Source organism: Bos javanicus, chromosome 12 (genome assembly GCF_032452875.1).
Source record: "Bos javanicus breed banteng chromosome 12, ARS-OSU_banteng_1.0, whole genome shotgun sequence".
NCBI lineage: Eukaryota > Metazoa > Chordata > Mammalia > Artiodactyla > Bovidae > Bos > Bos javanicus.
This window is the reverse complement of record NC_083879.1, coordinates 51,915,725-51,939,271: the sequence shown is the minus strand read 5'-3', so window position 1 is coordinate 51,939,271 and position 23,547 is coordinate 51,915,725. Positions and strand designations below refer to the sequence as shown.

General features: G+C 43.5%; 1 long non-coding RNA gene across 1 annotated transcript; it reads left to right on the top strand.

Moving 5' to 3' along the window:
- The first annotated feature begins 784 nt into the window (after positions 1 to 784).
- LOC133258485 (uncharacterized) lies at positions 785 to 23,536 on the top strand. Its single transcript, XR_009740045.1, has 3 exons — positions 785 to 4,233; positions 19,882 to 20,066; positions 23,142 to 23,536. It is a non-coding gene; the product is annotated as an uncharacterized LOC133258485 (long non-coding RNA).
- The last annotated feature ends 11 nt before the right edge of the window (positions 23,537 to 23,547 follow it).

The window sequence follows — 23,547 nt, the reverse complement described above, 5'->3', positions numbered from 1 at the left end:
TGTTCCAAGCCCTTTGTATATAACTCAACAGACTCACATCACAGGAGGTCTTACTAGCCCCTCTTTCCACCAGAGGGGACTGGGCAGTCATCAAGGTCGTAGTGCTAATAAGTGGTAGAGTCAGAACTTGGGCTTGGGCTGGCTCCAGACTGAAACTCTGAGACTTTGTGGCTGGCGCGCTCACTGTTTGGTTGTGGATGTGTGGGTGTTACAGAGAAGGGATGCTTGGAGTTCATCATCTTAGCAACTGGCATGCTCATCTTCATTTGACCTCAAGGGCAGAGACAGTAATATCATTACTGATGCTTACCCTAATATAAAAGACAGCATTCAATATTTATAGTCAGCCAAGGCCATTTATTTAAGCAGATGCAAAGAATAACATGAATGCTATTTAATCTGTTGCAATACCATTTACAGGAAATGGTGGATATTTCTGAATTTAATTGTCATGCCTCTTTCAGTGCCCCCAATCCCCTACAGCTCATAACTCACTCAACCTTTTTCCTTCTGAATTGTAATAAAATGTCTTTGCCATAGTGTGTCATCTTTACCTGCAATTAAAATGGAATAAGGATCTATGAGTCAAAAAGCACATTTTAATTCTTTTCCAGTCCTCACCTCCATGAGCTATGGAACAAAATAACAAAAATGACAAGAGATGGTTGAAATGTGAATCTGCGGGTTAATTTCTGTGTCCCATTTCCAAAGTAAGCCAGAAAGTATTCATATTAAAGAAGATTTTATTTCTAAAAAAAGTACATCTTCTTAAAAGATGGTAAGCCATTGATACACAATCGCTTATATGTCTCAAATTATTTTAACAGTAAAAAAGACTTCCAATTTATAAATTTCATGTGCTGTACTTTCAAAGCTTTATATATTTCCCCTGAAAGTACTCAGCAAACCATAGATGCAATAAAAAACAAATTTCCTAAATGCAAGACAGAATCAGTGCAATGCCTCTTGGTTTGGGATATATGATATATTGACTTGATGCATAACAGAAGCTATTTGTATTCTTTCTTTATGGTCACTTAAATCTAATACTTTAGAATCTAAGGGCAATTTTTGACTGATGTAGAATACCTGGAGGAACAGTTTTGGAGCATTTTGAAAGGTATTCACAGTCCTGGGCTTGAGTGTCTTGTGGAGGAAGTCCCCTCCTGGCTCGAGTGTCCCATAGTTCTAACACCTATTACCTCTGCCCTTGTTCTATGTTCACACCTCAACTGTGGTTGTTAACTGTTGGTGAGTGAGGCTTGGTGCTATCATACTGACTGTAATCTGTGGCTTGATCACAGGCTGCAGAGCCTTTTTGGAGAAGACCCCGACATGCAGTTGGCTGCCCCCAGGGGCCCGACTCTCTCCTCCGGCTTCCCCGCTTTGAGTCATGCTCAGCATGTTATCAGGGAAACCAGCAGTTCATGCATCGACGGGAAGGTTTTGTTGATTTCTTTCTCCAGCCTGTCAGCTTGGCTGCGAGCTCGGTGACTCAGACATGGTTGGTTCCCTGTTGTGCGAGCAGGTGATGCTTCTGTGTGCTAACAGGCACTCTTCCTGACCTGCTGCCTCCCACAGCCTCTGAGACTCTTCTGCCACCTCATCCAGTGTCCTGGGAGAGAGGAGACACTAACCATTATCTAGTATATTCAGAGAAAACCAGTCCGCAGAGACTGTCTCTCCCATGTCCACCGAGTCCCCTACTGAAACTCATTGGGAAATCTCTAGAGATAACTCTGGTAAAGCACTCTAGACGCTTATATAGAACAAAGCCTACAGGCCTTTTTACTGTCATCGTCATCATCATCTTCACAATCTCCAATTAGAGATCAAACATTTATTAAAGACCTAATTCTAGATGATTTTTCTATGTGATACTGAATTGAAAATTAAACAGCTTAGATTCCTTCTATCTAGGATTACTTGTGCATTTGTGCTCAGTAGCTCAGTGGTATCCGACTCTTTGTGACCCCATGGACTATACGGTCCATGAACTTCTCCAGGCCAGAATACTGGAGTGGGTAGCCATTCCCTTCTCCAGGGGTTCTTCCCATCCCAGGGATCGAACCCAGGTCTCCTGTATTGCAGGCAAATTCTTTACCATGTGAGGCACCAGGGACACCGTTCACAGGACTTCCTAAGAAAAAATACTGGAGTGGGTTGCCGTTTCCTACTCCAGGGGATCTTCGTGACCCAGAGATTGAACGTGCATCTCCTGCATCGGCAGGTGGATTCTTTACCATTGAGCCACCTGGGGCATATAAGGGCAGGATTAAAATCTAAAGTAAACCCACTGGTATGGCCACTAATGTATAGATATTACTGAAAGATGAAACCCATCTGCTAGTAGCCAGCATGAGGAGCACACTTAAAAAGTAGGTCCTTGATTGGCATATCAGAAGAGCTTTAAAGTATCTCAGAGGATAGGAGGCAGTTCACCTGTCTCTGGTGAGCATTCAGGGGACAGTGGGAGGAGAGCTCACCTTTGCTGAGTCTCGGCAGTCCAGGAGAGTGTGGAGTTGATGGGTGTCCCGGGCTTCTATGTGCTAGGCTTTTTTGGGGCTGTTCTGGGTCTTCAGTGTTGCACACGGGCTTTCTCTAGTTGCAAGAGCAGGGCCTACTCTCTGGTTGTGGTGCATGGGCTTCTCTTTGCTGTGGCTTCTCTTGTTGCAGCGTACAGGCTCTGGGTGTGCAGGCTTCAGTGCTTGCAGCACATGGGCTCAGTAGCTGTGGCACATGGGCTTATATGCCCCATTACATGTGGGGTCTTCCAAGACCAGGGACCGAATCCATGTCCCCTGCACTGGCAGGTGGACTCAAAACTGGTGGACCACCAGGGAAGTCCTGTGTGCTCAGCAAAGAGTAAGACTGAGTAGATTAAGTGAGCTTTGTCCAATTGCACCTGAGATGGTGGAAAGAGCCGCTGGGTTCCTGGCCCAGGCTTGGTTTTGAATCGCAGCCCTGTTACCCATTAGCTTTAGGATCCAGGGCCAATCACGCAGCCAGGAATTCTCAGCCTCATTTATCTGTCAAGCGGGAATAGGAACGTGTACCCTGCCTAATATATCTGAGGTCTCTGGCGTGGGTCACAAAGAGTGATTACTGTTATCTCAGCACATCAGAAGGGACAAAACAACACCATCTGGAGGACCCACATGAAAAATACTGGAGACCTGCATTTCAGCATGAATGCGTGCTAAGTCGCTTCAGTCATGTTTGACTCTGTGACCTTCCAGGCTCCTCTGTCCATGGGATTCTCCAGGCAAGAATACTGGCGTGGGTTGCCATGCCCTCCTCCAGGGGAGCTTCCCGCTCCAGCGATCGAACCCCCGTCTCTTACATCTCCTGCATTGGCAGGCAGGTTCTTTACCACTAGTGCCACTTTGGGAAGCCTTTCAGCATGAATACCTGTTTTCTAAAGATGGCGTGACCCCTGGCTTAAAATCTAGGTTTTGTGTTGCCTATCCGTCCATAATCTAAAGCAGAAGAAACCGTGTCTTTATTTTTAGACTCTCAAAGCCCCGTTTTAAAATGAGTTAACGGGACAGTTTCTGCAGGGAAATTCGCCTGCTTTCACACTGGCTTTTGAGCAGTGGCTGTGGAGGCGGGAGGGCAGGGGCCCTGTAGCTGTGGGTTAGCTGAGAGCCCTTCACGGTCCCTCTCTGCATTTGGTCTGCTGAGGCCGAACCACAGCTTCCCTTTTTCTGTTTCCACACATTTCCACTGTAGCTGCAGGCGGCCCAGCCCGCAAGCAAGAGGCCCTGGGATGCAGAGGTTCTTTCTCTGCGCCTGGGCACTCAGCTGAGTTCCGTTACTGCTGCCCCCGCATTCAGAGCTGGCACCAGGAGGCAGGGAACAGCCAACCAGATGCCTTGAGAGAGCTGTGGGCAGAACCGATGAAGATGCCACAATTTCTGCTGCAGAAAACCCTCAGCCGGCCATGCTCAAACTTTTCCACTCCAGGAACCCTCTTTAATTCCTTTCTCTTCTCTGTTCTTGCAGCAACAAGGAGACTGTGAGGAGGAGTGGATGGAGAGTCATCTGAATTCTAGTCCTGGCTCTGCCTTTGTGTCATCGTCAGTCCCCACCAACCCCCATGGATTTTTCTTCAGTAAATGCTGAAAGTGGACATCGTGTGTGTTGAAATGCCTGGACCTTGAACTCTAAGGGCATTTAAGACCTCCTCTCTCCCCTCCGTGGGGCCCATGTTCCTAGTGCGCAGGACACCAGGTCTCCGCTTGTGTCTCAGCTCCCCTGACCTCCCAGATCCTGGCTGTTTGCCACCCACCTCCCGTGTGGAGCAGAGGGTGTTGAGAGCTTGTGCTCAGGCAGGAAGTGAGAGGAGTCAGAGCCTGTTGCAAACCCTCCATGGGGAGGATGGGGGTAGTGGAAAGTTTGCGCTCATTTCTGTTTGCCTGATGGAAACTGAGCCGGGTTTTCTGGGAGCCAGAAAGCATCCCATAAACACAATTTCCGGGGCAGGAGTCAGGGGGCTCCACTCCCTGAAAATTCCACTGCCCTGCTTCAGGATTTTCGCATGAAACTTTTCAACACTTGAGTGCTTAGCTAAAGCTTGGCACTGTTCCTCGGACGCTGGCCTTCCTGTTGGACTGGCCAGGCTGCCAAAAGTGGCTCATTGTGCTTTGGGGCAGTGAGGTTTGGTAAGACCTCTGATCTCATTCTCGTACTTTCCTCCTTACCGTCCAAACTTGAGCAATAAATCTAGTGTCGGAGGTAGAGCTGAAGAAGCTGAAGTTAAATCTGGATCAACACATGGGAGATGGAGAAGGGATTAGAGAGATGTTGTAAGAAACATCTCATTAAAGTGGCAACTGCATTATCTGGATATTCCAGATGAAACCTCTAGAAAGGCTTGCTCCCTTGAACATTAATGCATCTAAAGACAGTGAGGAGGCTTCCCTGGAGGCGCTAGTGGTAAAGAACACTCCCCAGCCAGTGCACGAGATATGAGACATAGGTTTGATCCTTGGGTCAGGAAGATCCCCGGGAGGAAGGCATGGCAACCCACTCCAGTATTCTTGCCTGTAGACTCCCACGGACAGAGGAGTCTGGCAAGTTACGGTCCATAGGGTTGCAAAGAATTGGATACGACTGAAATAACTCAGCACTCAGGAACACAAAGACAGATGTATCTGTATTTGTGACCCATGGTATTCTGCCTGGTGTCCAGTGATATGCTTTGTGGAGCAAACGTGTAAAATATGACCTGTAAACAGCTTTTAAAAATGGTGGCTTAGAAATGACTGCCACCCATGGCCCTTAGCATGTGAGATGGCAGATGGAATCACATATCCGCCCCCTCTCCCTGAGTAAGGATGTGTGTAGAGATTTCTTTCTTACTCCAGTGCATTTGTTAACTGAGACGTAGGAAGGATCATGGAACTTTATACCTTTGCTCATTACTGCTCAAGGCTAAATTCAGCCCCAATCGCTTCAGTTAGAGAAGTGAATTTAGACAGTTCCTTTAATGAGGCAGGAAGGGGAAATTCCATTTTCTGCCTGAGCTCAATGCAGTCTGCCCCAGGGCTGAGGGGTCCAGATGCAAATGAACAGCCCCAGACCCACTTGGATTCTAGTGGAGCTGCGTCAGCAGACCCGAGGCTCAACTAACTGGGAAACAGATGCCATGAAAGAAGAACAGAATCTGCTCTGAAAAAGCTGCCGCCACAGCTTGTGTGGCCACCATCTGCTGTCGTAATGTCCCCTCCATCATGGCTCCCTGCTTCTTCTGGTACCCTTCCCATGTGAGTGCAGCTTCCTGGTTTGGGAGACTGTCTTGAGAGTCCCTTGGACTGCAAGGAGATCAAATCAGTTAACCCTAAAGGAAATCAACCCTGAATATTCATTGGAAGGACTGTGATGCTGAAGCTGAAGCTCCAATACTTTGGGCACTTGATGTGAAGAACTGACTCATCGGAAAAGACCCTGCCTGACGCTGGGAAAGATTGAAGACAAGAGGAGAAGCGGGTGACGGAGGATGAGGTGGTTGGATGGCATCATGGACTCAATGGACATGAATTTGAGCAAACTTTAGGAGATAGTGAAAAACAGAGGAGCCTGACGTGCTGCTGTCCATGGGGTCACAAAGATTTGGACTCAAATTAGCTACTGAACAACAACAGCAGCTATAAATAATGGCATTAACATCTGCACTTAAGCCTGGAGCAGAATCATCTGCTCTCAGATTGGTCTCAGCAAGGGAGAAGTAAGAGGTTGTCTTCATCTGCCCTCCCCCTCCTTCTCTTTCTTCCCTCTTGTCAGTTCTCTCCTCCCAATCGCCTCCTTCTCTCCTGTTATCATTTGTGTTCTCTTGTCTTGCCAATTGCACCTAGTGGGCCAATGGGCAGCTCACCTGGAGCATCTGTCTCCTAATCCAGTGAAGTTTATGGTTTGAAAGAAAGCCCTGGGGAGAGGGCAGTGCTTGTTCCAGAAGAATGGACTTTTGAACTAATGGTTTAGCAGGTGCCCTGCTTACTAATTGCAGGGTCAATGAGATACTGTTGCACAAGGTTGCCCCCAGATGCCTGTCCTTCTGATCAGGTCATTTGCCACATTGGGGGTAGGGTTAGCCCTGACAATAATTTTAGTCCTTCCTTCAGAGTAGCAGGACCCAAGAATGGGAACTGTTGACATATAGCTGACCGCCCTGGGGACAGTTTCTTCAGACATTTATGGAGTTTTATTTGGCCTCTATTTTTAGCACAGGGTTCAGAAGTGGTACTAACTATAGGGCGTTAGGTGTCTTAGCTCGGCTGGCTTTAACAGACTGGGTAGTTTAAACAGTAGGCATTTATTTTTTATCATTCTGGAGATTGGAAGTTCAAGGTCAAGGTGCTGGCTGATTTGGTTCCTGTTCCCTGGTAGTTCAGTGGTAAGAATCCACCTGGCAATGCAGGAGACATGGATTTGATTCCTGGGTCAGGAAGATCCCCTGGAGTAGGAAATGGCAATCCATTCCAGTATTCTTGCCTAGGAAATCCCACGTACAGAGGAGCCTGGCAGGCTACAGTCCATGGGGTTGGAAAAGAGTCAGATACAACTTAGGAGCTAAACAACCAACATGACAAGGAGTCACTGCCTGTTGTGCAGACAACTACCTACTTTTTGTGTTATGTCCACACATGGTAGGAGGGGAGGGTCAGGTCGAGGGGAGAGGATTTGGGGGAGGGGGAGTCTTTCCTTTTAAGGGCACTAATCCTATTATGAGGACCTCACCCTCATAACCTCATCTAAGCCTAATCATCTCCCCAAGGCCCCACCTCCAAAGATCATCACGTTGAGGGTTAGAGCTTTAACATATGTGTTTTTGGGGACACAAATGTTTAATCCATAACACTGGGCAAATCGTGTGACATCTCTGGGCCTTAGTTTCTTTATCTTCGAAATGCAGATGATGATAAGACCCACTCACAGGATGCTTTTGGGGACAGGATGAGATGGTATGTGCAAAATGCCTGGGACTTGGCAAAGAAGTCATCACTGGTAGCTCTTTTCTTTCTCCCATCTTAGCAGTGTTTCTCAGTAGTACACTACTGTAGTATCTTAGCATCATAAGAATTTAGAGCAGAAAAGAGCCCTGGAAAGGATCTCATCTAGCTCTCTCATTGTTTAGATAAGGAACTAGGATGAAAGTGTGAAAAAAACAAAGGCTTCCCAGAGCTGTACTGGCTGCACCAGATCAAGGAGCCAGTATTCTGAATCCCAGTCTAGTGTTATTTCAGCAACCTGCCTGTGCCTCAGGTACCAGTTGTTATTTTAGTTACAAAATCTGCCATTTCAGACTTCCTTTTGTCAAGGAATTTGTGCTTATTAAGTCATCTTAATAAAAAGAATATTTGTCTCCTAGAAGAAAGTTGAATACCTCAGGATTTGCAGATGCGACCATCAAATGATTAGTATTTGCATCAAAAACAGGCCAAATATATTCTTCCCCAAGGAAAAGTAACACCAGTTCCTCTAAGCAGAGGTGACAACTTGAATGAAAACATCGCATGGTCCTTAAGATTGTGTAATAGCAATACTGTGTATGCCTGTGCTTAGTTGCTCAGTTGTGTCCAGCTCTTTGCAATGCCATGAATTGTAGCCTGCCAGACTCTGTCCATGGAATTTTCTGGGCTGCGATACTGGAGTGGATTATCACTTCCTCTTCCTGGGGATCTTTCCGACCCAAAGATTGAACCCTCATCTCTTGCATCTCCTGCACAGGCAGATTTTTACACTGCACCATCTGGGAAGCCATGCCAACTGAATGTAAAGTTCCAGAGAATAGCAAGGAGAGATAAGAAAGACTTCTTAAATTAACAATGCAGAGAAGTAGAGGAAAGCAATAGAATGGGAAAGACTAGCGATCTCTTCAAGAAAACTGGAGATATCAAGGGAATATTTCATGTAAGAATGGGCATGATAAAGGACAGAAATGGTAAGGACATAACAGAAGCAGAAGAGATTAAGAAGAGGAGGCAAAAATGTATAGAAAAACTATATAAGAAAGGTCTTAATGACCTGGATAACCATGATGATGTGGTCACTCACCTGGAGCTGGACATTCTTGCATGGGAAGTCCTATGGCCTTAGGAAGCATTGCTACAATCAAAGCTAGTGGAGGTGACAGAATTTCAGCACAGTTATTTAAAATCTTAAAGATGATGTTGTTAAAGTGCTGCACTCAATATGTCAGCATATTTGGAAAACCCAGCAGTGGCCACAGGACTGGAAAAATCAGTTTTCATTCTAATCCCAAAGAAGGGCAATGCCAAAGAATGTTCAAAGTACCATGCAATTGTGCTCATTTCACATACTAGCAAAGTTTTGCTCAAAATTCTTCAAGCTAGCCTTCAGTAGTATGTGAACTGAGAACTTCCAGATGTACAATCTGGGTTTAGAAAAGGCAGAGGAACCAGAGGTCAAATTGCCCGCATTTGTTGGATCGTAGAAAAAGCAAGGGAATTCCAGAAAAATATATACTTCTGCTACATTGACAATGCTAAAGCCTTTGACTGTGTGGATCACAACAAACTGTGGAAAAGTCTTGAAGGTATAAGTGTACCAGACTACCTCACCTGTCTCCTGATAAACTTGTATACATGTCAAGAAGCAATAGTTAGCACCGGACAATGAACAACGGACTGGTTCAAAATTGGGAAAGGAGTACAACAAGGGTATATAGTGTCACCCTATTTATGTAACTTATATGCAGAGTACATCATGCAAAACGCTGGGCTGGATGAATCACAAGCTGGAATCAAGATTGCCAGGACAAATATCAATAATCTCAGATATGCAGATGATACCACTCTAATGGCAAAAAGTGAAGAGGAAGTAAAGAGCCTCTAGATGAGGGTGAAAGAGGAGGGTGAAAAAACTGGTTTGAAACTCAACATTCAAAAAACTAAGATCATGGCATCCGGTCCCATCATTTCAAGGGGAAAAAAGTGGAAGAAGTGACAGATTTTATTTTCTTGGGCTCCAAAATCACTGTGGACTGTGACTGTAGCCATGAAATTAAAAGATGTTTGCTCCTTGGAAGAAAAGCTATGACAGCATATTAAAAAGCAGGGACATCACTTTGCCAACAAAGGTCTGTATAGTCAAAGCTATGATTTTTCCAGTAGTCATGTACGGACGTAAGATTTGGACCATAATGAAGGCTGAATGCCAAAGAATTGATGCTTTCAAATTGTGGTGCTGGTGAAGACTCTTGAGAGTCCCTTGGACAGCAAGGATATCAAACCAGTTAATCCTAAAGGAAATCAATCCTAAATATTTATTGGAAGGACTGATGCTGAAGCTGAAGTTCTAGTACTTCGGCTACTTGACGCGAAGAGCTGACTCATTGTAAAAGACCCTGATGCTGGGAAAGATTGAAGGCAAAAGGAGAAGTGGGTGGCCAAGGAAGAGACAGTTGGATGGCATCACTGACTCAATGGACATGAATTTGAGCAAACACTGGGAGATAGTGGAGGACAGACTTGGTGTGCTGCAGTCTATGGGGTTGCCAAGAGTCAGACATGACTTAGGGACTGAACAATGGCAACAACAATCGGCAATATTAACTTTAGAAATAAAACATTTCACATACAACCACCATGAGTCTTAAGAACCTTTTTTGACCTTATTAACATGATGAAGAATGAGAAAAGGTATGACATCCAAGTGTGGGAGAGGGAGTAAAGGACAAGTGAGTGTTGGATGCAGGGAATCAAGAGAGGTCTATGTTGGTACTGATCTTTCAGACTCTATGCTGGGAAGGCAGAAGGCACCCATCTTCCCCAACTTAATGCATTGATTTCTAGAGACATGTGTGTTCCTGTTGTGGTGATGAATGGCCGGAAATCCTATAATCTGAATTCTCGTACTAGCTTCAAGGCTAAAAGTAAATTACTTTCAGTCTGTATTCCATGTGGTATTCAAAATCAGAGAGGCTGGGCTGGCTAGAGGAGACATTCATGAGGATCTTGAATGCTACATGGCTCAGTGTAAATGCAGATGCTGGCTTTTTTGTTTATCCTTCAATATCCCATGAGTTTAAATCCCCAAGAGATGAATTCACTTATGTGTGCTAAGGAAGGAGCAGGATCCTATGACCCTTGTCCCCAGTGTCCTCTGCCTGCCTTTTATCTGTAGAAAAACTGTAGCCAAAGAGTAAGTTTAATCAAAGAAGTGAGAACATGAAGAAACAAAGGAAAACAGTCAAAGGAGACCAAGTAATAATAGTTTACTCATTAAGCATAGTCAAGGACATTTAGTTCCTTCTTATGGGGTATAGATAATATTCTGAGCCATATCCTGTGAGCTGTCTTATAGATACTGAAATCCCCACCAGGTGGGAGAAGTTAACTACTTGATGATGAGACTGTAGCTATGACATAAACTGCTACATTTGTGAGAACTGACCTCAAGAAATGGAAACAAACCAACCCTGGAGCTGAAGATTAACTGTACTTAAAACAACCAAGATGATGCTGGTCAGACCACCAATGACCAATTTCAAGATGACTGTCAGAGCTGACTGTGCTGTTTCTGCATGCAGCCCCCTCCCTCAGCCTATAAAAGCTCTTGCCCACTAATTGTCAGTGGGGAGGTAAGGGACTTGCCTTTGGACAGGAATATTCCCCTTTCCCCCAACTGCCAGCATATAAACTAAAGCAAACTTTCCTTTCCATTAACCTTGCCTCTTCACTGACTTTTGAGTGGCAAGCAGCCAGACCCCACTTTCGGTTACTCTAAGAACACTTAGAACATGAAGTATCAGAACCTATGAAGGGGAGGATTTGGCCTTGCTCAAGGAGAAAGCCCCCAAGGGAATGTAACTTTGAGGGGTCGTTTGGCCCTAAGCCTGGCAGCCCTCCTGGTGACATTTCTAACCTCCTTTCAATGTAACCAGGGCAATTATTTATATGCATGGGGTCGCACAGAGTCGGACACGAGACTGAAGCGACTTAGCAGCAGCAGCAGCAGGGTAACTGAGCTACATTTCCTCCAGCTGGTCAGAGCTTAACTTCACCCTACTCTTCTCATTTCAACTCTTTGCCTTTCTCCTCCCAATTCCTGTTTTTCGTTTCAGCAGCCGGCTGTGGGTCTACTCATTGTTGAAACAACTTGAGAAAGTGAAATGGACTTATCACCTGCTAGTCTGACTTGTGTGTGATACAATCTTATCTTGGACAAAATGAAATGCATTCTTAACCTGTTTTCTAAGAAATGAGTCATTTCTGGGTGTGTTTCCAAGAAAAGTTGATTTAATAACAAAGGTGTTTGTCTTTATGTACTATGTAATATATTTGTCTTAATAGTAGCATTTTACTTTACGGTCCTGTATCAGGCAGGGGAAGAATGTGATAAGCAATCTCCTACCAGATGAGGGGAAAGAATCTAGACCATGAGAGTACTGATAACAAAGATGACAGAAGATGGCTTTTGTGATAAAACAATAACAGCAATAATAGGGTCCCTGTATATATGTATATTGGGCTTCTCTGGTGGCTCAGTGATAAAGAATCTGCCTGCCAATGCAGGAGATGCAGGCTTGATCTCTGGGTTGGGAAGATCCCCTGGAGTAGGAAATGGCAACCCACTGCAGTATTCTTGCCTGAAGAATCCCATGGACAGAGAAACCTGGTGGGCTACAGTCCATGGTGTCCCAAATGAGTCAGACATGACTTAGTGACTAAACAACAGCAACCATATGTGTATCACTTCCCATCCATTATGGTGTTTGACCTTCAGGACAACTTTGTGAGGCAGCTGAGAAGGCTACGTTGTTTGTCGTAAGTGGGAACTGGAGAATGCTTCCTTTTGAAAGAATTTTCTGTTTGTGGTGGGGAGTGATGCCACATACCTGGTATAGGAGATTTTGGAAATTCAAGCTGCTATTGATTTGGAATCCAGATTCTTCCACAAATTTATCTGCTATATAGCAGTCAGTGTCTCCCACTAGCCTTATGACCAGAATGACATCATTGGCCTACCAGGAAGAAGTTAGTTTATTAATGATTGTTGTTGAGTTCCTATTATGTGCAGGTCACCCTTCCAAATTCTAGGGAAAGATGTATAGACATGATTCTTGCTTTGGAGGTCACAGTTTGTGAAAAAATATTAACTAAAGGGGGGCTTCTTTTCATTGACGTAATCATCACTGTTCTGCATGTGGGGTTATAAAGATAAATTAGACATAATCCATAACTTCTAGGAACTCTTGCTTGATGTTGAAGATAGAAGCATGAATAAGATACTGTCCTATACTTAAAGGGTACAATCAAGTAAATGCTAACAAATATAAATAATAATGATAGCTTCTAGTGACTGATGATCTACTGTGTACCAGATGCCATGCTAAATGCTTTGATTCTTCTCCTTAAACGTTAGGCTTTGTGACATTGTCCTAATATTTAATTAGAACTAGTGATCCCAATTACAGAGAAGTGTTTAGGGTCATAGAAATAAAGTGAGCTGATATTGATCACTTGGGCAGAATACTTTGGAAAAGGATCAAACTCAGTGTGACTCTAAAGCTGGCCTATTTCCTCTGTACAATAATGTAAAATCCTGTTGTTGAGTAAAGTTTTATCACCAATAAGGAACAGGTTCTCTTATACCATCTTTATTGTTTCAGAAGCTCTAGTGATAGATGGAATAAGAAAGCACATGGCCTCTATGGTGGGCACCTCAGAAAGAAGATTAACTAAGATCTACCACTGTAACAAACAAATTTGAGTAAAGAATGTAGAATCACTCAAAGACAATAGAAGTTTACTTTTCACTTGTGTGACACCCGAAATGGTTTGATTGAAGGCTCCTAGTGGTGATTCAGGGACCCAGGCTCCTTCCATCTTGTGGCTCTGCAATCCACCCCACGTGGCTTTCCAGGTGTTTATGTTTGTTACATCAGACTAGTGGATGGGGAAAGAGTGAAGATTACTGTGCTTGGAGTTTCACGGGCCAGACTTCCCACTGCCGCTCAGCCCTCATAATCCACTAATTAGAATTCAGTCTTGTGGCTGTAACTATGAGGGAGCTGGGAGGGGAGTTCCAGATGTGTGCCCAGGTGAGAAGAGGGAAATGACTATTGATCTTTGCCACAAAATGATCTCACTGCACCTCAGTACCAAAAAGCATCACTAACTCGGCAGCACAAGGCTGTCCTATGGAAGACAGCATGCTACCTTGGTTATAGCCTCAGCATAGTGGCCTGGAAGTTCTGGCTGGAGGATTTTGTAGGGAAAAGTAGGGAGGAGATTTCCAAAGGTGAGAGAAGGAAAGGTGAGGACAGGTGAGATCTGGCACCCTTCACATTTCCAGAGTCCTCCTCTCATCTCTAAACTCATGAGGCTCTTGCTGGCATTTAGCTGATATCTCTGTGCTTAAAACAGCTTCTCAGAGGAGTGTGGGAGTGTCTTCCTGAGTAGCTTTGCTATGGACTGTGCGGAGCTGTGGAAGACCACCTGGATCTCGTGTGGAAGACAGAAAGATGGGACCTCGACTCTCATTTTACGGCCTAATGTTTACGTGGCCTTTCAGGATCAGACTCACAGGACTCGGCAGTCAGCAGGTTAGGGTAGCGGAAGGATGAGGAAGCTGATCTTTGGAGCAAAACCAGAGCATGTTATTTTTCCTTTTCCCCAGATCTCTATTCTTTCCCTCATTTCTCTTCACTGAGCATGAACTTTCTCTGAGAGAATATTTGTGCAGATCTCCTACTTCAAGGATTCCCCTCCATGATCCAAGTTATGGAAAATGTCAGCTAGGGACATGCTGAGCAGAAGCTCCATGGGGAGAAGAGTTATAAGACCAGCCCCCTGGCACAGCTATGAATGGGTGACATTATTTGGGTCTCTTTTGCCTTTCTTTTCGTTATGTGTCCCAGATAGGTCCCTTTCTCTCTTTCTTGGCTGGAAAACTATCTGATGATAGCTGTTACATGGGGGTGGGTTTTGTATTGTGTCTGGCAGCTCTTCACACATCTTCAGAGCAAATCCCCAGTGACAGGATTTCTGGCTCCTCAGCAACTTGCTGGGAGTTACAGCCTGGGCAACGCCTTCTAAGTACCCTCCAGTAGCTATAGATGGATTCTGAAGATTCATATTCTTGAGATCAGTTTTTCTTTTTCCAGTGACACTGGGTGATTTTATCTGAGCCCTGGGTGGGGTTGCTTTACCTACGTGTGAATGCATGCTAAGTCACTTCAATGGTGTCTGACTCTTTGCAACCCCATGGACTGTAGCCTCCCAGGCTCCTCTGTCTATGGGATTCTCCAGGCCAGAAAAGTGGAGTGGGTGCCATTTCTTCCTCCAGGGGATCTTCCTGAGCCAGGGATCGAACCCTCGTCTCTTACATCTGCTGCACTGGCAGGTGGTCCTTTACCCCAGTGCCACCTGGGAAGCCCATCTTTTCCCTGTATACATGAAACAAATCACTGAGTAAATTTGGAAAAGTTCTCAGCTACCCCAAATCATTTTCTTTATGGGTCTGAAAGTCTCATCTTTAGACAATGTACTGAGTTAAGCACCTGGTAAATTATGATTATTCAGTGGCAGAGGTGCTAGAGTTGGAGCCTTTGATCTACACTCAACACTGAGAACAGAGGTTCTTAACATTCTTGCATTCTAGACTGACAGCACAGTGCAGGAGGTTGAGGGTCTCCCAACAACACGACAAGCATCGATTGCAGTGCAGTTGCTATTACTACTTAGTGACACTTCATGGGGTCCAGGAATGTCTGCCCCTTTATCACACTGCTCACTGATTTGCTCCAGTGGTGTCCGTTTGGGTGGACTTACTGCTTGCCCAGAACTCCTTCTCATGTATTCACACAAGGCAAAACTTCTTGTGTGTTCTAGTGCAGTGGTCTCCAACATTTTTGGCACCAGGGAAGACAATTTTTCCATGGACTGGGAGGAAGGAGATGGTTTTGGGATGATTCAAGCTAATTGCATTTATTGTGTGCTTTATTTCTATTATTATTACATCATCACCTTCACCTCAGATCATCAGACATGAGATACTGAAGGTTGGGGACCCCTGCTCTAGTGAACCAACAGTCTTTATCCAGATAATATTCCTCCCTCTTTTTCACAGCAAATTGTCTTCTCCTCTATAAGATTTAAATTAAAATACGAAGGCATATCCATGCAAGGCCCACAGTGACTGAGAACCAGTTCAATAAAGGGTGGAATAGGGACTTCCTTGGTTGTCCAGTGGTTAAGACTCTGTGCTGCCCCGGCAGGGGCACATGGGTTCGATCCCTGGTCAGAGGACTAAATCCTGCATGCCACAGCTAAGACCCTGTACAGCCAAATTAAAAAAAAAAAAAGAATTGAATATACAAAGAGGAGCACAGAATAGCTAAGCAGTAGTACAAGGCTACTTTGTGTCAGAATTATAGAGGGTATTGTGGGTTGATTGCATCTCCCAAAAAGATATGTTGACGTCTTAACCCCTGGTACCCATGAATGTGACCTTATTTGGGAACAGAGCCTTTGACAAGGAAATCAAATAAAGATGAGGTCATCCTGGGTTCTGGTGGGGCCCTAATTCAATGACGAGTATCCTAATAAGAGGAAGCAGCTTTGTACACAGGGACACAGAGACACGTGAGGAGAGTGCCATGTGACAACGGAGGGCCAGATTGGAGTGGTAGAGCTGTAAACCAAAAAACACCGAGAACCACCAGCCTGCAGAAGAAACCAGGAGAGAGGCAGGACAGAGGTTCTCCTTGGAACCTCCAGAAAGAGCCAACTGTGATATCAGACTTCTAGATTCCAGAGCTGTGAAAGAAAAATATTCTGTTTGAAGCTACTCAGTTTGTTATGCTTTGTTATGACAGTCCTGCAGGAAACTAACACTTTGGGTAGTGCTGAAATGTCTTCCCCTGCTGCTACAGGTGTGCCTGGTGTTCATGGAAACCCTGGAAATGTCTGCTGGTGGGAAAGTGCTTTTGCTATAATATTGCTCCCTCTTGGAGCTAAGACAACTCTCTCTCCCTTCCCTCCTTCCTTCTCCATTTCTCCTACCATCTTAAAGGTCAGTCATTGGTAAAAGCATCACAGTGATACATGTACTTTCTTTAAAAATATGTGCTGACAGGGATCTATGGTTTCTCTTGCCTTTTCAATTGCTGAAATTTTTAGTGAGGCCCTTTCTTGCCAATACTGCAGGGCTTCAATCAAATGGTATTTGAAGTCTTTCAAAGACCTACAAGATTGAAAAAGATTCCAGCCTTCTAGAATGAGGATAATCGGTTTCATACACCCTCCTCATTCCTATAAATATCCCCCTTCGCTTGCTGGCTAGAACTGTGACAGAGGAGGGGACCAGTGCTCAGAGGAGATGAGAGGGCTTGGTAGTTCAGAGAGCATGGAACACAGGAATTGGCATTTTGTAGATTACATCAATTTCCTGATTATCCCAGAAAAGTCTGTTGAATCCAAGGTGCCTGTTAAAACTAACCCAGCAGTCCCACTGTTGCCTTTGATATTTAGAATGGAGGACTCCTCTTAATGGAGGAGTCCAATTAAGAATGTGGTAACTTTAATCAAATAAGGATTAAGGGCAAGCAAAGACAAAAATAGTACCTAAACTGATTTCTGGAAGATAATTAAATCAGACTTACAGCACAGGGAGAGAAGGGATATTGTAAGTTTATAAAAGAAAAGACTTTAAATTCTGCAACATTAAGTTAATGCTCTGGATCAACAAAGCGAAGAAATCCCCTCTTTGCTGAGTGATGTAGGGGAATCAGGATAGTAAGTCACTATTAAAAAAGATTGCAAGGGTGAACAATGAAATTTCCTGAGCCATTGAGTATAATATGCTACATATACACTGAATAGTTGGATGAAATGTTTTTTAAACTGGCTGCATAAAATACAAAATTTTTCAACACAGGGAGGTAACTCACTTCGTTGCTGTTGGAATAAGTGTTAGTTACTCAGTCGTGTCCGAATGTTTTGCGACTCCATGGGTTATGGCTCCTCTGTCTATGGAATTCTCCAGTCAAGAATACTGAAGTGGGTTGCAATATACACTGAAAACCCCTGTTAACGAAATTTCAGAGTATATCACTAGATACTTGTTTGTGTGTGTCATGCCTGGAAAAGATGTTTTCTTAGCACTTGTCATTTCCCCTGGAGAGAGTTCATGGCAGCCTTCCTGCCTGCAAATTCAACTTCCCTGAATCCTCTTTACTCATTGATCAACAAGATGCATCTATCCATATATACTCATTGCCCCAAATTAAATAATATATTTAATTGTGTTCTGATTTAGAGTTTGTTTCATCAGTAACTGAATGGTTAGAATTCTTGGATTGTAGTCAACAGAAACTGACTTTGGGCAATTTTAGAAGGGAATCTCTTGGAAATTGACCATGAGCTCAGTAAATTAGTTGGAAAGCTAAGAACAGGGATTGGTAATAGTCACTACTTAAGGCTGCTCTGAAGGGCTGAGAATGTTTCCAGACAAGGCACAATCATGTCAGGGAACCATAGCTGGAAAGAATGATTTCAAGTTTCCTTCATCCCAGAATCTCTAACATAACATGCAAATCCTGGAAGACACTAGCTGATTCCCTGGGCTTCTGACTCTTGAAAGTGTGAGGAATGCTGGTTTATTTGACATTCCTAGTGAGAGGCAGGCATGGGATTCACTGTTCCCTCAGTTAGTAAAGAATCTGTCTGCAGTGCAAGAGACCTGGGTTTGATCCCCAGGTTGGGAAGGTCCCCTGGAGAAGGAAATGGCAACCCACTCCAGTATTCTTGCCTGGAGAATCCCATGGACAGAGGAGTCTGGCAGGCTTGCAAGAGTCAGACACGACTTAGAGACTAATCCACCACCAAAACAATACCACTGGAAAGAAGTCATTCTCCAAAAGAAAATTTGTGTTTTATAGAAAGGATAAGTTGATGCTGAGCTGCCAAAAATATTAAGCACACATGCACACAACTATCTACCAAAATAACTTCTATTTATGTATCTGATTATTTTACTCATATGCATTTGTGTATATGCTGTGCATAGATTTTTGCCACTTTGTAATGGTACTTTGCAATGATAGTGCTTAATTAATACTTCACAATCAAAGTTTTACAAATTTGATGTAGATTTTTGAAGGCTATGAAACACTCCTTTGATGACTGTCTTTTGGAAATAATATTCCCTAATCTGAAAGAGGAGATCCAACCAGTCCATCCTAAAGGAGATCAGTCCTGGGTGTTCATTGGAAGGACTGGTGCTGAGACTGAAACTGCAGTACTTTGGCCACCTCATGCGTATAGTTGACTCATTGGAAAAGACCCTGATGCTGGGAGGGATTGGGGGCAGGAGCAGAAGGGGACGACAGAGGGAGAGATGGCTGGATGGCATCACCGACTCGATGGACGTGAGTTTGGGTAAACTTTGGGAGTTGGTGATGGACAGGGAGGCCTGGCGTGCTGCCATTCCCAAAGAATCGGACACGACTGAGTGACTGAACTGAATTTGAATGACTTCTTATTTAGAGTCTAGCAGAGAAGGGATGAGGGTAATATATTGACTCAAAAGTACAACTGCTGGTTTATGGGGTACTTCAATAGTGACTTGGAGATGAACAGATCATTAATTGGCTAATTGTTGAAAATAAGTGAAAGTGAAAGTCACATCTGACTCTTTGTGACCCCATGGAGTACACAGTCTGGAATTCTCCAGGCCAGAATACTGGAATGGGTAGCCTTTCTCCTCTCCAAGGGATCTTCCCAACCCAGGGGTCGAACCCAGTTTTCCCACATTGCAGACGGATTCTTTACAAGCTGAGCCACGAGGGAATTGTTGAAAAGGTGAATGGAAACACATAGAGAGGGGTTGAGATTACTGAAACACCAGCCCTTTTAACATATTCATGAAAAAGATTGAAAGTGTGCAGGGATCTGGCCTATGAGACAAAGTAGATGGTTGGAAAGGAAGAGGTAAATGAATATGTAATCATCTAGTCTAGGTCATTTTTTTAAAAAGATTTTTTAAAAATTTATTTATTTTTAATTGAGGAATAATTGTTTTACAATTATTACAATTATTGTGCTGGTTTCTGCTAAACATCAACATGAATCAGCCATAGCTATATAAACACTTTTTTTGATGTGGATCATGTTTAGTCTATTAAATTTGTTACAATATTGCTTTTGTTTTATGTTTTGGGTTTTTGGCTTTGAGGCCTGTGGGATCTTAGCTCCCTGACCAAGGATCAAACCTGTACCCTCTGCGCTGGGAAGTGGAGTCCTAACCACTGGACCTACAGGGAAGTCCCAGGTTATTTTTAAGACTTGTGAAGCTAAACTAAAAATTATCAGATTTTACACTTGACAAGTATATCTTTTGTCTTGTTTCTAGAAAAAGGAGACCGTAGTTATTTGGCTATATTTATGCTAAAGCTGAAACTCCAGTACTTTGGCCACCTCATGCGAAGAGTTGACTCATTGGAAAAGACTCTGATGCTGGGAGGATTGGGGGCAGGAGGAGAAGGGGACGACAGAGGATGAGATGGCTGGATGGCATCACCAACTTGATGGACGTGGGTGAGTTTGAGTGAACTCCGGGAGTTGGTGATGGACAGGGAGGCCTGGCGTGCTGCAATTCATGGGGTTGCAAAGAGTCGGACATGACTGAGTGACTGAACTGAACTGATGGGTAAACATCATTATCAAATTCAATATAGATACTGAATTTTTATTTAATTAAAAAAGTAGGGTTATCACATTAAATTCTTAGACAAACACAATTAAGAGGTCTGTTTTTTGAAACAGTGGTTGCTATGAAAGGATATTCTAACATTTTGAAAACATTGGCATCTGTGATTAAAACAAACTGAATCAAACTTGTTATATTTTGAATCTTGAGTTTTTGTCAGTGCTTTAAGACCTATAGTCATTGATACATACTGTCTGCAAATGAAATGTTTTCAGTAGAAGAGTGTGGGCATTCACTACTAGTAAAAGTTTCTAATAGAGTTACATGTTATTTATTTGGGTATACAAAAAGAAATGTGCTTTTCTCTATGTAATTTCCTTTAAAATCCAGTAAAGTTGTGGCTTTATTTTTTCACAATTCTGCCACAATGGTGTTCAGTTGAGATTAGTCTCTATTGTTTTCCTTGGCTCTCCAGTGGTGGGTCTTACTTTATTTCCTATAAGGCTGACGGTATGTAAGAAAGGCAGGGTGGGGAATTCCCTGGTGGTCCAGTGGTTGGGACTCTGTGCTTCTACTGCAGGGGGTGTGGGTCCCATCCCTGGTCGGGAAAGTAGGATCCCACTTGCTGTGTGGCACAGCCAATAAATAAATGAGCAAAAAAGAACCATTTATTTGAAAAAAAAAATCATTAAAAAGAAAGAAATGACAAGATGATCTATCCTGGAGACCAGCTTTTGCTTTACTGATAGGCGGCTATATGAGCTAAGCCTAAAACAGGAAGTGGATGGTAATATATTTGGTGGTCTCCAAGGTGAAAAGTCAACAGGCTCCATATCACTATAATTTCCTTAATGAAGGAATCTTCAGCCATGGCATTCACATATTTTGTGTAGTCTTAAAAGCAGCAATGCATATATAGAAATGTGAAAATCTCAAGCAAAATCTTAAGCTAGTGTTCTTAACATGAAATCAGTAGTTCCCTAGGACCTGCAGGGAGAAGATCATAAGAGAGAGCTTGAACATAAGAGACAAAGAGAAGGTGGGATGCTATCCTTTGGGAGGGGTGGGCTGAACTTCTTTCTCTGAGGTTCTTATATCATCCCACTCCCACTGTGCTCCCTCCCATTCCTCCCAAATCCCCTGAAACCTTCATCCATGGGGGTGGCTGCTATACCTGAACTTAAAGGCTTTTCTTCTATTATTCTCACAAAGTCTCCCTAGAGTAGGCTAATATTATCACCATTTTACAGATGAAGGAACATATGTCACTAGCCCACAATTATAAAGAAAATGGCAAAGCAGAGATTAGAAAATTGTTCTGTGCTTAGTTACCGAAAAAAGATTCACGATATTCGTGTGATTAATCCCAGAGTTAGTGGTGTGAAAGTTTAGAAATATCTGGAAAATTGCATCCTCCCCAAGATTTTTTTGTTTTTTTCCCCCTAAAATCGTTTCAGTGAGAAACTTACCAGTGATCTCAGAAAATGAGAAAAAAAAAATGTCCTTCCCACACTGGGACACTAAAAAATAGGTTTTCCTACCTTGATTCAGGAGACATAAAAGACACAGGTTTGATTCCTGGGTTGGGAAGATCCCTTGGAGGAGGGCATGGCAACCTGCTCCGGTATTCTTGTCTGGAGAATTCCTTGGACAGAGGAGCCTGGAGGGCTATAGTCCATAGGGTCGCAAAGAGTCAGACACAACGGAGATGACTTAGCACACGCACACACCTTAATCCAGAGAGAGTGAAAAGGTGGGTACACCTGTCTTGAGACCAAGTATTTTGTAAGGTCCTATACACCTATTGGAAATAGGTATCTAGAGTCAGGGTTCTGTAGCAAGGAACAGAAGGAGGCATGGCCACTAGCAGATGTTAAGACACCATGATCAGAGTATATGGTGGCTTCCTGTCACTGAAGCTGAGAATGGGTTGGCTGCTGAGTAGTGCTCTGGGGATGCATCCTCAGGATACATGTTTGCAGCCTTCTTATAATCCTTCTTCCCCTCTGCCTTTTGCTTGTGTCACTTGTCAAAATCTAGGGCAAGTCAAAGCAGAAGTTAATTTTGTTATATTAGGTCTCAGGGAAGATGCGCTCCAATAAACGCTGAAGACTGCTATGGTGAATTCTTACCATAGTATCCTGAATCAATGATGGGTTGATTTCGGATTTTAACTCCATGAATGCATGCTAAATTGCTTCAGTTATGTTCAACACTTTGAGACCCCATGGACAGTAGCCCACCAGCCTCCTCCATCCATGGGATTCTCCAGACAAGAATACTGAAGTGGGCTTGCCATTTCCTTCTCCAGGGGATCTTCCCAACCCAGAGATTGAACCAGCATCTCTTATGTCTGCCTGCTTTAGGCAGGCAGGTTCTTTACCGTTAGTGCCACGTGGGAAGTCCATTTTAATTCCATCTGGCACTTAATGTGAGTTTCATCAAGTCATAATTCTCCAAGCTTCAGTGACCTAATCTGTAAATTGGAGCCCATCTTCCTGGGTCTTGATAGGCTGTTTTGAATGATAACTGAGTTATGGTGCATAAAGGTGCTATACACAGTAGCTAATCTATACTGAATACTTTGGTCTGACCTACAATTGTAACCCAGGTCTTTGGGACGAGGTCTGAATTCCACCTTTTGGAGTTACATGTTAGAGTTATCTCTCTAAATAGCAATGTAGAGCATGTGCAGACAGAGCATCTCGTGTTTGAAACTCAGATCTGTGGTTCTCATAGCTGCTCATTACCTCAATCTCTCCCAGTGTTTGTGATTGTCACAGAGCCACTGAAAAATGGTATCTCACATTCTCTGTTTGTAAAGGCATCACTTACCCACCTAAGGCTTAATAAATTGAAAATTTTGCTGCTTAGAAAATAATCAGGTGTGCAGAAACACAAGTTGTACTATCATTTTCTGAAGGTTAATTGGCTTTTTCTCTTTTTGTTTTTTTCCTCCACAGAATTACCATCTAACACAAGGCCACTTTTCAAGATGAAGGAGGGATTGAACTGTCACACCAGTGTAATCAATTAAATGACGGAGGAAAGAGGCATTTGCTACCTGACCTTAATCTCCTGGGCAAGAATGACTGAATGGGGAAGGCTGAATACAGTAAGACTCAAAGATGGAGAAAATCAGCAGATTATCGTTTAAGGAGGCACAAAGCAGTATGAGTGTTGACTCATGACAAAATGGACATCCTCAGGATAAATGCTTATTAGTATGTGTACTGGTTCACTTATTTGTTCAATTCTGAGTGACTGCAAAATGAACATAAACACCTTTAGCCAAAGCAATATGATAGAAAATGAAGCAGCTATGCTTTTCAGAATTTCTAGATTTTATGTCACTTAACTTGCTCAACC